The sequence below is a fragment of the Falco biarmicus genome, chromosome 3 (genome assembly GCF_023638135.1).
Source record: "Falco biarmicus isolate bFalBia1 chromosome 3, bFalBia1.pri, whole genome shotgun sequence".
Classification (NCBI taxonomy): Eukaryota; Metazoa; Chordata; class Aves; order Falconiformes; family Falconidae; genus Falco; species Falco biarmicus.
The window spans coordinates 44,131,164-44,146,012 of NC_079290.1; positions in this window are offsets into that span (position 1 = coordinate 44,131,164).

Below are 14,849 nucleotides of genomic sequence, written 5' to 3' on the forward strand. Positions count from 1 at the left end.
TTAAATTTTTGTGAAAAGTAAATGCTTTTTCTGTCAAAACAGGAGCTTTTTGTGGGACGCAAAAGCTGATTTTAATGACTTCAGTTTATTCGAATCACGATTTAGTGTTTTTTACTAGGGCACAATTCTGTGAATTGATGAATCCCATCACTCACAGGAACAAATAAACTGTCTTTTAGGAATTGTTGCTTTGTACGATGAACATTGTATTGATTTTATGCTTATCAAGGATCAGTATTTATAATATGCAGTAAAAATTATTTTTTGTGTTTCCATTGAGAGACAATATGGTTTATTACATGTCCATTAATGGCTTTATTGGGTGCCTTGACACACTTATTTGGGAAACACCAGGTAACAGTGATAATGGTATGTATGAAGGAAGATAAGCAGCGCTGTTGAAAACCATCTAATTTAATAAAGTCTAGTTGACTGAAATCTGAGATGAACTGCTTTTTAGTAATATCCAGCCTAGTCAACACCCTCCAGTTTTTATGGATCTTTCCTCCCCCCTCTTCCCTTTTAAAGGCCAGTCAGCTCTTTGTGCCAAATAATAGTTACCTGAAAGTTTTTTGATCTCTGAGTAAACAACTTATGTATATACTTTATCGCAGAGCAGGTTTTTGTAGGCAGGGCTGGGACCACCGCTCAGGACACTAGCCTTAGTTCCTCAAGGCCAATTCAGAGAAACAGCCAAGCCAACAACAGCAGAATATGCAAGGTTAGGAAATTAATACTCTGCTGTGATTTAGAATAGCTTTTAAGTTTAATACCATTTTGCTTGCCTTTCCATGGATACTCAACTTCATTTCACCAACCAGAGAGACCTACTCACATCTAAAAATAACAATTTCAGAGTTCATGTCTCTGTTGTGCTTCTTTCATCCCTTGGGTTGATAATCTGACTTTGGACAAGAGGATCAAAGTAAGAGGGTAGAAGGGCATTTTTTAACAATTTCCAAAAATGTTTGGGATGACTTCTACATTTTGCTTTCAGACTAGTCAGGCTCAAAGCCAGTTTTTTGTCAAAGGTCCAAACCACTACTGTTACATTTAAAAGTTACAACTCTAAAAATCTCTAAAAGTTTAAGAAAGATGTGGGCTTTTGTCTGTGTTCTTGCTATAAATCCCTGATATTACTTGTACTGAAAAGTTGGGTCTCCATTCTTCAGTACTGCTCTCAGGGCTAGCATCCTTGACTATATCTTGTATCCAATATTTTTCCTCTGTTCTTGCCTTACTGCGTGGAATATCACTCTCTGTCACATTTATTTTACCTGTATAAATGATTTCTTTCAAATTATCCTCTGTCCTCCGAAGCATTTTCTTTTATAATTTTCTAGAATCTTGTAAATACAAAGGTTAATTAACTAATAGTCAGATGTTGGTTTGACAGAAGTAAGTGTTCTCTCTGCTTTAGCCTAATAGAGAATGAGGGAGAGAGGTTAGAAGACCTGGCTGGCAGGAGAGGAATTTGATTCAGAGGTTCTGAAGGTTTTTTTTTTTCCCCTCCTTGACCCATGTATGTAGTCTGACAAGGGGAAAGCTTTTTAGAAAGAGGTGTTGCATGGTCTACCCTCTCTATATTTTGAAGAAATAGAGCATCCTACAAGCCATGATTTCTCCAAACTTTAGCATCCTGGGTACCATGAGGTGCCAGGGAAGGTCAGGTTGCAGGGCAGGAGCAGGACCCTCTGCGTGAGCTATCACAGAGGAGTGTGGCTATCTGAAGGGTTTCATCTTTGACCTTAACAGTGGTATGAGCTGCAGCTTTTCCCCAATTCTGAGGCCTGAGAGACACCATCAGGAGGGCTGAAAGTTGCTCAGTAAAGGGGAGTCTGAGCCCAGCTACAGTATGAGAGAAGAGCCTGTTGCTGGTGTTGCGTGCATGAGGGCCTGCACAAGCACCCTACTAGCAGTGGTAGGCAGGGCAAACATCTCTCACACTGTTTTGAAGGTTTAGGGGCTCTTGCTAAAATGACTTGCACAGCGGTTGTGTGCTGACTGCTGGAAGCTGGAAAGCTGGCTTTCATCTCAGCCTCACTGTCTGCTCTCCGCTTGCCCCACTAGGTGACATTTAGCTGGAACTAGCATTGGTGAGCGGTGTTTGCTCTTATGAGGCACAAATGGAAGGGGCTAGAGCCATATAATATAATGTGTAAGAGCTAAATCCAGTAGAGGTGCTATATCTGGCTTAAGCTGTAGATTTGCCAGAACAAGGCTTTGCTTCTTTTTTGGGATGTTGTGCTCTTTAACAAGTTCAATAAAGAACATTAGAAAAAAAATTGAAAACCTTACTTCATGTGATACTGTTTACCGAGTCACTTAGTCAAAGATACATTAAGTTCTGTGTAAATGGCCTGTGAGAAAACATACAATCCTTTTCCCCCAAACCCTCAATGTTCTTGTAAATTTTTGTAATTTTTTTTGTTATTCAGATATGTTATTTAGCTTAAACTCATTAAAATTTCAGCTAAATTGTTTAGATAAATTGTATCTTTTCTGCCTGAAAGAAGTGGACAAGTTACAGGCCAGTGCAGAAGGAGCTTTCTGACAGCTTTGCTTGTGCAGTCATATTGTTAGGAGTAATCATAAGTAATGATTTATAGATAGACCATTATATAGATAGGTGTTTGAATATGAACAAAAAAAAGCACAATGTTTACTTATCTGAGACCCCACATTTCCTGAAGATGACATTATCAAGGTCTAGCCTAACTAGGGTGGGAGATTTCTAAACCTGATTCTGCCTTAGTTAAAAACCCTTTGCTATTGCATTATGTCCATTCAGCACCTCTCAGAAGCAGGCTGAAAAATGTGTACAGGGTGTTAATATTTTTATGAGAGGAAACCATTGTAGACCACAAACTCTGTGAGGTAGGTTTCTTCTCTAATTATCTTTTCCCTGAGGTACTTATTATACTTCATGGTGGAATAAATTGTATTAATAATTTTATTCATTTAAATGGGAAATGGTTTCTCAAAAGGAGAAAGTAAAAGAGACAGGATCAGAAAAGGAAATGAAGGCTCCACCTTGATACTAACAAGGTTGATTTTTGAATATCCTGCAGTTACGTATCTCCATATGATACCTTGGGTAAATGCACTTGCTTTATTTCATACAAGAAGTCGTACTGACTTTAAATGGAAGCTAATCATGTGAATAATCCCCACAGTACTTTTAAACACCTAGTTTATTTTAAGGCAAGCTTTGGCTATAACTTGTGTTACACTATTAAGACCTGTATACCAAGCAGTATTTTGTTGCATGGTCTAGGTGAGTGCTAATTACTGCATTCTGCATTAATGGCATTTTTAACTTCATTGCAGTCATACTAAATTAAAAAGAGGACATTGATAAGCCAAGTATGGTAACTTGGTACGATTTAAGAGAATATGACTGTGTAAAGAGGGTCAAGGCTCTATCCAGTGGTGGGTAACAGAATTAAACCCGACAGGGGCAACTCTCTCACCTCAAGGACTGCTTGGTGTTAAATGTAGGTAAAACTGAGATTTTAAGTGACAAACACTGAATTGGTAAATACAGTGTTGTTAACTAATTGAGATTAATCACAGCTTCTGAGCAGAAGGACTGTATTCACTGTGATCATCTGACCTAACGAGCACTGTTTGTGGGACAGTGGTGCTGGATGGTTATAGTAATGGCCTTTCATGTAGCTGGCTGTTGCTGTATGAGATTATTGCTGATTGATCAGATTAAATCTCCCTGTACCTGTATTGCTAAGGAAATGGTGGTGGTCAACAGGTGTGGCCACCTGGGGTCGTGTAGGTATGGTTAAATGCAGAGTCTAAGGCTGAAGAAGGGAATTTACCACCTTCTGTCACATCCTGGGAAATGCCATGGGAAGGTGAGGAGTGTTTGAAGGTGGAGACAAATGAGATATTGAATGAGAAGTGTTTGTGGAAATGGCTACAGTATGAGATTGCAGGTTTCGAGCACAGGCCCAGGGCAGTTGTGCTAGCCTAAAATCTGCCAAGCAATGCAGGAATGGAAGTTCCTTAGGAAGCAGCATCCCCTGCTTTTCCCCATCAAAGCCAGAAAATGTGAAATGAGCTCAGTGTGCCTTTGAATGGCTTCTTCAGGAGAGGACGTGCCGGGGATCAAACAGCATTCACAGCAGGTCCCCTCTGCTATGTAGGCTGACACAATACGAGAGCCACCTACATTCCCAAATTTGTGCTTGGGTGCTTCCTGGTGTAAACTTGCATTAAAAGTTGTACTCTTTCACGCAGAAGGCATCATTATGATCATGCTTTGGAATCTCACATGACACAGTGCAGAACCTCACCCTAAATCTCTGTGTCCATCCTACAGGATGAAGCCCATCTTTCAGACAGTGAGAGCTTCAGGAGTTGTGTATCTATATGTAGACGTGTATATGGAGTTGATTAGCTGCACAATTCCATATATGGAATTTGTAATTAGATTGTCTCTGTCATGTCACTAGGTAATCTCGATAGAGTGAACCTCCTTCTGTGCAGTAAGTTTGTTCCCTTTCACACGTGGATACTACAGCCCAAGATGGGTTCCAGTAATGACCTTGTTAACAACGTACACCAGAAGGCTTGCACTGATGCTTTGTCTACTTCTACGGCTGTTACCTCTCCTTATAGACTCAGGGACCCTTTCAGTCACTGTGTCACACCAAAAGCCCAAACCGAGCTGCACCAGGAGGTCCTCTCATGGCAGTAGGGACATTTTTAAAGCATGGCTTGAGAGTAAGTGGTGCAACATTGTTGCCTTTTCTGAGAATCCTCTAAAGAAATAGTTCTATGAGATGTAATTTTTTTCCCCTTTTAAGTGGGTTTTAACACAGCCCTAAAGATGAAAATTCAGTTGCCAATGTAGTTTTCCCATTTCTTATTTTATTTTTTATTTTTAAACCGTTATCCAGCTATTGCATTTATCCTAGACTCTTAAACTGCAGTCTATGACTTCCTGAGTGCACAAGTTCTCCATGTGTGTATTCATTTAAAGGTATGCAGAGCTTCTGACAAATGCAGTAAACTTGGAGAACAACATGGCAAATTTGGGTGCAGCTTCAGTGAAAAAGCATAGTAACTTGTTTGTGTGGTTCCTGAAAAGGCAAGTGACAGTCTCAGACCCATTCTTTGGTGAGTTAGGGCAGAGCTTGGAAAAAAAGGCTTGATCTTGGCTCTATTTTGCATCTATAACTGAAATCCCAGTTAAGAATCTGTGACAAGCAGGTGAGTATAGCTCTAGTATGGAATTGAGGATGGTCACCTCAGAAGACAGCCTCTGTCACACTGAATGTTTGGTTGTTTAGGCCAAGCTGAACAACATCCCTAAGGAATAGGTCTTTCCCTGACTCTCTGCCAAATTTTGATAATGTCATGGTTAGGGCACTATGCTGGTAGGTAGGAGAGGAAAATGTGTACTTGAGTTTTCTATTTCACAGAGAGGTGCCTGTACTACTGGAATTGGTACTGGAATTAAAAGGAGATTCTCGTTCTTGTAACTCTCTTCCTGAAATTTCTCACTTCCTCAAATTTGTCCCCTAACTAAAATAATTTGGGGAGTTTTACTGAATCCAGCATAGATGAAACAACACTTTTGGCATACAGATTGTGCACTGAAGAAAACTCCCCTCGCTCTGCACATGAATAATTGGCATATCCTGTTCCATGGAGAACTAATCAACGGCAGCAGAGTAACATTGCAGCATAAGTTGCTATTGCTGGAAGGAATGGGAAAGGAATGGTATGGTAAAGAGATTGCTCAGAGTCTGAAGCTCTTGGACTTTCAGTTATTAGACTGATCTCTTTTCACAGTGGAAAATGGCAAATGTTTTGATGTCTGAGAGATCCATGGTCTACCTCAGAGATGGGACTCAATACATCTGCGTTCTTGATGCTCTGTATATATTATTTACATAGTTCATGGATATAAAAATAGATATAAGTGAACATTTCTTTCTCTTCCATTCCCTGTAAAGCAAATTGATGGAAAATATGTAGGAAGAATTTGCATTACTATCTAGGTACGTTCTTCCACAAAAAACCAGCTGTCCTGAAAGGAGAAAGACTCCTCAGAGTGATCTGCCCCTAAGCTCTTTTCATCTGCTGTGGTTCTGCATCATTTCAGTTGCACAAAACTAAACCATCCACACTTTCTTTACATAATTTCCAAACAATACATGCTCTAATACTGTGATATACTTAGGGGATGGGACTTTTATTTCTTTCACACCTGACATCTGGACTGGGTCTGTGAGAACTTTACACTCTCTCTTTAGACTGAAGTCAGTAACTATCCTGAACAAAGGATTATGCTTACATTTTTAAAAACGTATATGATACAACAGTAACATCATGTATGTCTTTCTCTGTGATTGCCCAATTTGACCTGAGGACGGTACTAAAAACTGGTTGTCTTACAGACACTTCTTTTCTGGCACTCACAATTAAAAAAACCCCACACCTTCAAAATTACTAGCATTATAATAAAATGGTTACTTTATTCCTGACCATTGTTCACTTCTCTCCTCCAGAATGTGACCTTCGCCGGGAAATGTACTTAAATGATTTTAAGGGCATAGAATAGACTATTTCAGTTAGAAGGGACCTACGACAATCATCTAGTCCATCTGCCTGACCAGTTCAGGGCTGACCAGAAGTTAAAGCATGTTGTTAAGGGCATTGTGCCAATGTCTATTAAACACTGACAGGCCTGGGGCATCAACCACCTCCCTAGGGAGACTGTTACAGTGTTCGACTGCTCTCTTGGTGAAGAAATGTTTCCTGATGTCCAGTTTAAACCTCCCCTGGCAGAGCTTTGAACCATTGCCATGCATCTTATCACTGGATCCCAGGCAGAAGCGACCAGCACCTCCCTCCCCACTCCCCCTCCTCAGGAAGCTGTGGAGAGCAATGAGGTCGCCCCTCAGCCTCCTTCTCTCCAAACTAAACAAGCCCAAAGTCCTTAGCTGCTCCTCACAGGACATGCCTTCCAGCCCTTTCTCCAGCTTGGTTGCCCTCCTCTGGACGCATTCAAGGGCGTTCACATCCTTCTTTAGTTGTGGAGCCCAGAAGTGCACACAGTAGCAGTGAATTTTTTTTCATAGCAGTGGTTTTTAAAAGTTGGGTGATAAACACAAGTATATGTGGAACTGCACAAAGAATTGAGGCGAATCTGTTTAAAAGTAATTGCTTTCCAAATATTGTCCTTCTGTTCTCCATGACTATTATTTTTTGGCAGAGGTAAAGTGAGAAAGGAGAGAATTGTAGCTAGACAAAATGTGGGGCTGAGAGGCAGGAGAGCTGGAGAGGAGACCACAGAGGCTAGCCACCGTGAGCAAAGGGAGGCTGTGCCCTGCTGTGAGGTAAGTGGAGAGGAAAAGAGACTTGGGGTGTAAAGAAAAGAAGATAAAAAGAATAAGAAAGCGAATGAAATAAGACAAATGTTTAGAGATATGAAAATAAAAAAAATATTTTGAAGATTAGGAATCTAGTATTTAAAGAAGAGTAAACTAAGAGAAGTGCTGTACACACGTTGGTGGAACAGTAGGCAAGGGTTCATTAGCTTTACAGAGGCCCAGACAGGTTCACCTTGCCTCATTGATTTGATTTCTGTGAAGGCTCCGTGCTTAATTAGGTTTTTTTTTTAATACATTCCCAAAGAATTAAAAAAAAAATAATCACCCAAATTTTTGTCCCTGCACTTCAGTGCCCTTTTCTTAGAGAGTAAAAGGGGAGTAGTATTCTGTTAATCCTAGGAGACTCATGGAAGTGCCTTCATTAGAGTATGTATCTGATTCCCCTTGAAATCAGGGAAATTTGGGTGTTTGACTTCCTTTGAGATCCTCACCCTAAATAACCTGCTCAAGGTCACACAAGAAGTGTGTAGGGGAGGTGAGATTTAAATTCAGTGCCTCCGGCTATTGCTTTTGTCTCCAAGACTTTTTCTGCTCTGAGACACAGTAAAGTCTAGAGGCTATTAACCTAAGGGCTCCCTAGTTCAGGAAACAAGGAGAAGCTGGGAAGCACTGTACCGAGTTGATCTAGAAGGGTTATATAAATAGTTATCAGATTTAAGATAAGGAGTGTTGGTGTCTCCCTCTCTTTTTCTCTTACCCATTTCTTTTAGGCTTTGACTGAAATAAGACATCCCAGGATTAATATTTTACTGTCTGGTTGGGGCAGGTTGAGAAAAGCCTTGTGTCTGTCTGTACCAAGACAGAGCAGCACTTCACCTGGAGAAGCCTGTTCAACGAAGGGGCATGGTGCAGCTTTCTGCTTCTTTTCTCCTCCTTTTCCTTTGTACTTGAGGCTATGACCCTGGAGCACACTAATATAATAGAAAACTATTCTGAGGGAAAAGATGGGCATTGAAAAAAAGATGCATTAAGATATTGCAAAGGCATAAAAGATGATGGTAAGAGACCGTAATCCTGGAAAAAACCAAAAGGTTTATTTTATGAAAGTTTATATCATGCAAGTGTTTCGGTGTGTCATCTGGTAAGCGATGTCCCAGTAAAATGTAAACCAGAAACTGTCCTTGGGTCATGGTGGGGCATGCTAAGAGAGCCTGAGGGCCCTTGCACCATGACAGAGGCTACTAGGGAGGATTATCTGAAGACTCAGATGACAGGTACGTAATGCTGAGTGGACAGCATTATCATCCATCGTTAGGGACTTTTGGTACCAAACTTCGTCATGTCCCTTTGAAAACCTTCTTATTTTTTCTGAAAAGCTGACATTCCTGGAGGCTTTTTTTGTAACTTTGGAGAACATCCTGTCTCTTGTTATCTTTTGGTTAGTGGATTTTGAAAGTACTGAATGATGTCTCTTTTAAAAAAAAGCAAACAAGCAAAACTGGCAATTCCTTGTTGTTTTTTTCCTTAAATACATAAAATGCTTTGGGTTTTGTTGTTGTTGTTATTTCTTAATAGCTGCCTACAGCAATTCACTAGATTAAGTTGAATTCCTTTTCAAAGAAAATGATATGCAACCATTGTAAATTTGTGTGTTGGTTACAGTTCCCAGTGATGACTAGGCTCTTGTATGGAATTCACTTTGTTCTGGCTACACGAGGGATTGTATTTCAATGTGAAAGATACCCAGAGTGAGGAAGGATTTATTTTAATTTGGAAGGGCAAGCGAAGGTGGAGAGAGAGGAGGATTAAAACTGAGTTTTTCTTTCTGACACTGAGACCAATTTTCAGTCTTGCTGTTGTAGGTTTATGCAAGTCAGATGGCTCATCCAGGAGTTAGCATGTCTTTTTTGTAATTTATATATTATCTTGGGTTAGAATGAAAATAGGATTCAGCTGGATATGTGACCTAAGCTGTACTGCCCAAGCTTAACTAAACCAAGTGAGCAGCACAGTTCGAGTTACTGTAAGGAACCCATCTCCACTGGGTTTAGAAAGATTAAAATCTTACCTCAGTAATGTAGCTTAACCTAAAACTAGACTGACCAGTGGTTGCATGTTTTTTGATGACCTGTGTCTGGTCTCCTGGCCATACAAATGAGAAACCTGCCCAGGTATGCTCTGATTCCTCTCTGATGCTCTTTGGGCCTCTTTGTGGTGGGGTTTAGTGTGTGAGGGGCTGGCACGAGTCAGGCTTGGCTCAGGGAGAAGAGCTCTCTGTGGGTCCAGGCTGCTGTGACCAGCAGGCTGGTGAAACTGTGAGCCCTCCTCCTGCATGACCATGCACAACGTCCCATGGGACCATGCACAACATCCATGTGCTCATACAAAATGTCCCACCTGCTCACAGGGGGCTTTTCCAGGCTGGGCCCTGTCTCTGTTTGCCCCAGTGCCAGAGCACAACGGGGATTCACTGGGGCTGAAGAGAGCGCTCACATTTCATGCTCACATTTTGCACACACACAGTCCCAGCCACATCCACCCCCTGCAGAGGGCAGAGGGTGGAGGCTGGGGGATGCTCTACTGGTTGTGAGAGCTGGAGGAGCCATGGGTCTGCTCATGAGGGGCTACATGTCAGAGCAGCAGTTACTTGCATCCTACTAATCCGAGATTTTTTTTTATATTAAAGGAAGTGTTTTGTTTTGTAAAATGCAGCTCTCTGTTCAATGTGACCAGGAGCAAATTTGTCTTGTTAGCATTTATTTACAACTGACAATTCTCAATTAGCATTTGAGCCTAGATTCCCATTTCTATAAATCCCTAATGAGAGTATAAATTACTAATGAAAGTGCTAAATCTCAGGGCCAAAGTCTTACTTCATTAACACACTAATGTAAATCTGAAGTGCTTCTGTTCTGAGCAGAGTTACACCACAATAACACTGGTGTAAGTGATATGGGAATGAATCCTTGAGGCTTTTGTAGTGGGCAGCATGAAGTGATTTTTTTCTGTGTAATTTTCATATTTCATTGCTCTTAGGGAAAATGTCTCAAATTTTTCTGTAACGTTGAGCTCAAACCCATTTGTCTGATTTGTCCAGCTTCAGACTATTTGATTCCTTTAAATATCTTTTTTTCTTCTTGCACCCACTGCTTAGTGGATAAAGGCTATGTGGAAGCCTAAAATATTTGTCACCTTTTGGTGTAATCAGTAAGGATTTTATATTTATTTTAATTAACATTTAATTTCTAAATGGCATGGCTTATAGGAAATAGGTAACAATTTAAATTTCAGAAATGGTAAAACTGAAGTAATTTATGATCAGTTTTAAATTTCTCATTGGTTTTGAATGTCTCTTGTTAATCTGTGATAGTATTAACAGGCTGCTGTAGCAAAGACCTAACAGTAAACTCACTGTGCTGACTATCCTTGGTTTGAACACTTATAAGAGTGCTAATACTTGGTCTAGAACTAGATCCATGTTTGAAGGTCTTTTAGAAAAGACTTTTAGAAAAGGTCTTTCAGGAAATCGCCTAGGTAGTAACGTGCATCCTGTCAGTGATGCTGTCTTTGGCACAAATGGCAAAAAAATCAGTAGGTTTACCAGGTGTCACAATCTCAAAAACACATTAAAGGCACTGCACTTGGTTCCACTGGGTACTGCTCTGGGTCTGCTCATCACTTGCCGCATTATAGTGTCTGGTAAGGGACTTTTTTATCCTGCACTCTCAGTAAAGTCAATGAGTGTCTAGTGTGAGTTAAAAAGTACATGATCCAGCTTCATATTTGATGCATCATGTTCAAAGTTCAGATTTTAAAAGATTGAATGGTACAGGTAAGAGTTGTACTTGAAGGTAAAAAATTAATAAAATGTGGATTACAGTTTCCTCTGTTAGCTTTGCAAACTCTTCCTCTTAATAAACTCCTTTAGTTAAGCCTATTCAAAGTTTCTTGAAAAGTATATGAGGTAATCAGAAATTCTAACTGATATTATAAAGTGAAAATTGTTATGTTTATAAAGAAAGAAAGCTAGCATCATCATGGTGAGTGAAAACAATTTTACTATTTCTCTCAAGTTGGGAAAATTCAAACACATGTTTAGTAAAGGAGAAAAGACTACTAAATATTGAAATACCAGCACAATTACAGTGCAAACTGTTCTACAGCTTTTAAATCATGCTTTATAATATATGACTACGTGAGTTTCTAGTATTCATAGAGTATTAGCATTCAGACTTGTAGAATATTGTATACTGCATATTGCACATAATTGTACTGGTTTACAGGCAACAGGAACAAGTGGGAAAATATAACAGCATATTTTTAAAAAATATAACAGCTTTGACTACACTGAAATGAGCGTGAGGAAGAACACACTTCCAGACCTCAGGATCTCTCTTCTTTCTAGGGAAAAAAAAAGTAAAGAAGCAAAAACTTGCTGCCTGTTAGAGGAAGTTGCATGAATTTAACATATAACATTCAGCTCTAGTAGAGCAATCACAACCTGGTTTTCTTACTCTCATGAAGTACCGGGCAAGTAAAAGCTGGTTAGGGAAGTTATACTTAGCAGAAGAACGTCTCTCTTGTAGAAGGTCAGATCTGAGATACTTAAGATGAGATTGGTCTTGTCATTTATAGCTGCTGAAGCCATTGCTGTAGCCAGTTAGGTAAGTTAGGACTGTTTGTGTAAGGGCTCTCTGTGAAGTTATGAAGTGATGCATCAGCTTTTCCTCTGAACAACACAAAATATTTATTTCAAACCTCTCTGTGCCTGAAGATAACATATAAATTTGGTGTCACATAGTTGGCAAAGGCAGTTTCAGAACTAGGCATTCTGAATCCTATGTGGCATGTTTTGTAAGTGGTTGTTTTTAGTCTAAAAAGATAGTTGTCATCTTGCTAATATACCAATATGTAAACAGCAAAATGATGATGTGAAAAAATGGAAGAACAAATATAAAACATTTTGTAACAGCTTACTTTATTTCTTGTAAATACTTCTTTTTTGGTGACATACTAGAATAAACAATCATAAGTAGAACTGTAACAATTTTTGTGAGCACAGTGATATCTGAATAGAAATGAGGACTGGAAAAGATTCTTAAGTCTAATGTTTGCCAAGAATTTGTTTTTTTGTGGAGGGTTGTGTGTGTGTGGGTTTGGTAGGGTTTTTTGGTTTTGCTTGGTTTTATGTTTTTGGGTTCTTTTTGGTGTGTGTGTGCTGTATACTCTGTTCAACCCATGATTGTTTTGTGGTTATAAAAGTTCAGAAAGATGTGAAAATGAAACAAAATGATTGTTATACAGTGCCTGAAACCTATATTAATTCACAAAATATAATCAGGTTTCAAAAGAATAAATCTAATTCTGGCCTTTTCTAGTTAAGAAACAAAACCAATTTGAAAACCATAGAACAAACTAAAAGCAATTTTTTTAAACACTCAGAAGCAAAATCTAGTCAGTAAAACTGTGTTTCATGTGTATACTATATATAGGTTTTACAGGAGGCACTTTTAGAATTAACAGTTTTGTATATACCATAAGTAAATAAACAGATGAGGAAGGATATCTGTCAGATACCATGGTGACGGGCTTTAGTTTAAATCTGTAAGGCAGATAGATAGAAGTAGATTAACTGGCCTTAGTTATTTCATGTTCGCTGTCTGAGTGGTAACATGTATCCGCGTTGAGCTGGAGTGTCCTAGCAGCCTGAAGTTGCAATGTCTTTACTGCCTTTTGATGCATCTTGTTTAACATTTGCTTAACATATTTATTCAAATGAGGCAGCCATTTTTTTATCCCTTATCAAACGAAGTGGGACAGCTCTAGGACAAGAGCAAATCGACAGTAGCAGTAGAAACACTTGAAGATGTCTTCTTTTTTTGTGATAATAGTGAAGAAAATATCAACATCAGAAGGTATGCTTGTGACATCATTTGTTAGCCAAAGTTTGGGTAACTATTGCTCTATCTCTTAAAATGTAATAAACTTTAAAGATTGCAAGAAAGCAAAAATGCAACAAACAACCTTAAACCCAAATCAAAATCATCCCTCCCATTCCCAACCCAATGAAAACTAACTAACCCAACTCTGGGAGCATGTAACCCAATCAAATAAATAAATAAGGTTAAGGCTTCTAGATGGAGTATGATTAGAGTTTAATTCAAGTACTTATAAGATAAAGCTCAAAATAACCTATCCTGTCTGGCAATTGTTTGAATTACCTTGAATAAAGAATTGTGCATAGTGTAGCTTTTAACTTTACCATGATGGTGACACGTGCATGCTCCATCCATCACCCATTCTCATCTTCTCTCTCCTGTTCTTTTTCATACTGATTTCTATTCTACCCTGCACTCATCACTGTGATTTGTATAGACAAAACATGTACCAAATCAGTAACAGTCTTAATCATAGCTGATACTGGGTTCTGGCCTCACTCTTCAGGCATCTTCTGTCCCTCTACTTTAAGGATTAAGTGCCTAGACCTCCCCTCAGATCTATCCAGCAGAGTCCCACAGCGTCAGTGGGTCACACAGGTGTGTCGTGGGGACGGCTGTGGAAGCTAAATGCAGAATGCCTCACTATTGACCCTTGGGGAAAAAGCTGCCTGTGTAGCCACAGTAACTTCCTATGCAATCTTTGCTTAGGAAGGTTTACAGCAAAATCTATGCTTAAGTGTCCCAAACGTGTGAAATGTGATTTCAAATAGGAGAAAGAGTACCCCCTTAGAAATTACCTGCTAACCCTATAGCAGTAAGTAGTCTCACATAAACATGCTAATCTCCAGAGAGCATGAGAGGAAAAGATGTCTTAAAAATTATGGTGATTTAATTTTATTTTGCCCTAGAATGACATCCTCCTGAGTATTTGTGAAAATGAAGATGAATATGCAGGGCTACATTTGGTTGATTTCGCGCCAGATGGCCAGTTGCAGAGGCTGAACTAAGCTGAACTGATTGATTCGTTTTTGCCATATTGAATGCTGGCGTTTACCAGAGTTCACATCATTCAAATACTAACATTTTTGGTGCTTTGTCTTTTTATTTATTTATTTTTTTGTTTTTCTCAATTTCTTGGGAAGACCTCTGCTTTCATAATAGATTCTCCCTCCTCTCTTTTCTGCCTCAGTCTTTAAAGGAATCAGTCTCTTTCCTACCAAAGTTTGTTTTGTCCACCCCCCCCCCCCCCCCTTGTCTTTAAGAAGATTTAATAAACTGCTCACAGATAGGGAAAGGGGAAAATGCAGAGGGCAAATGTGCATTATAGTATTTTTATTCCTCCAGAGGTTTAACTTTCTCTTGCACTAGATTATTAGATGTTAACAGAAAATTCAACATCTTGTATTAAAATGGAATTCTTAAAATCCTGTTGTTTCAATTTACCTGTTATTTTTGGGACCATATAGCAAATCATTTCAGTTCCCAATGTTCTAACTTTCATGGAGATGTTCCATTAAAAGCTAATGGAGATGATCTCAATGGTTCAAGAGAT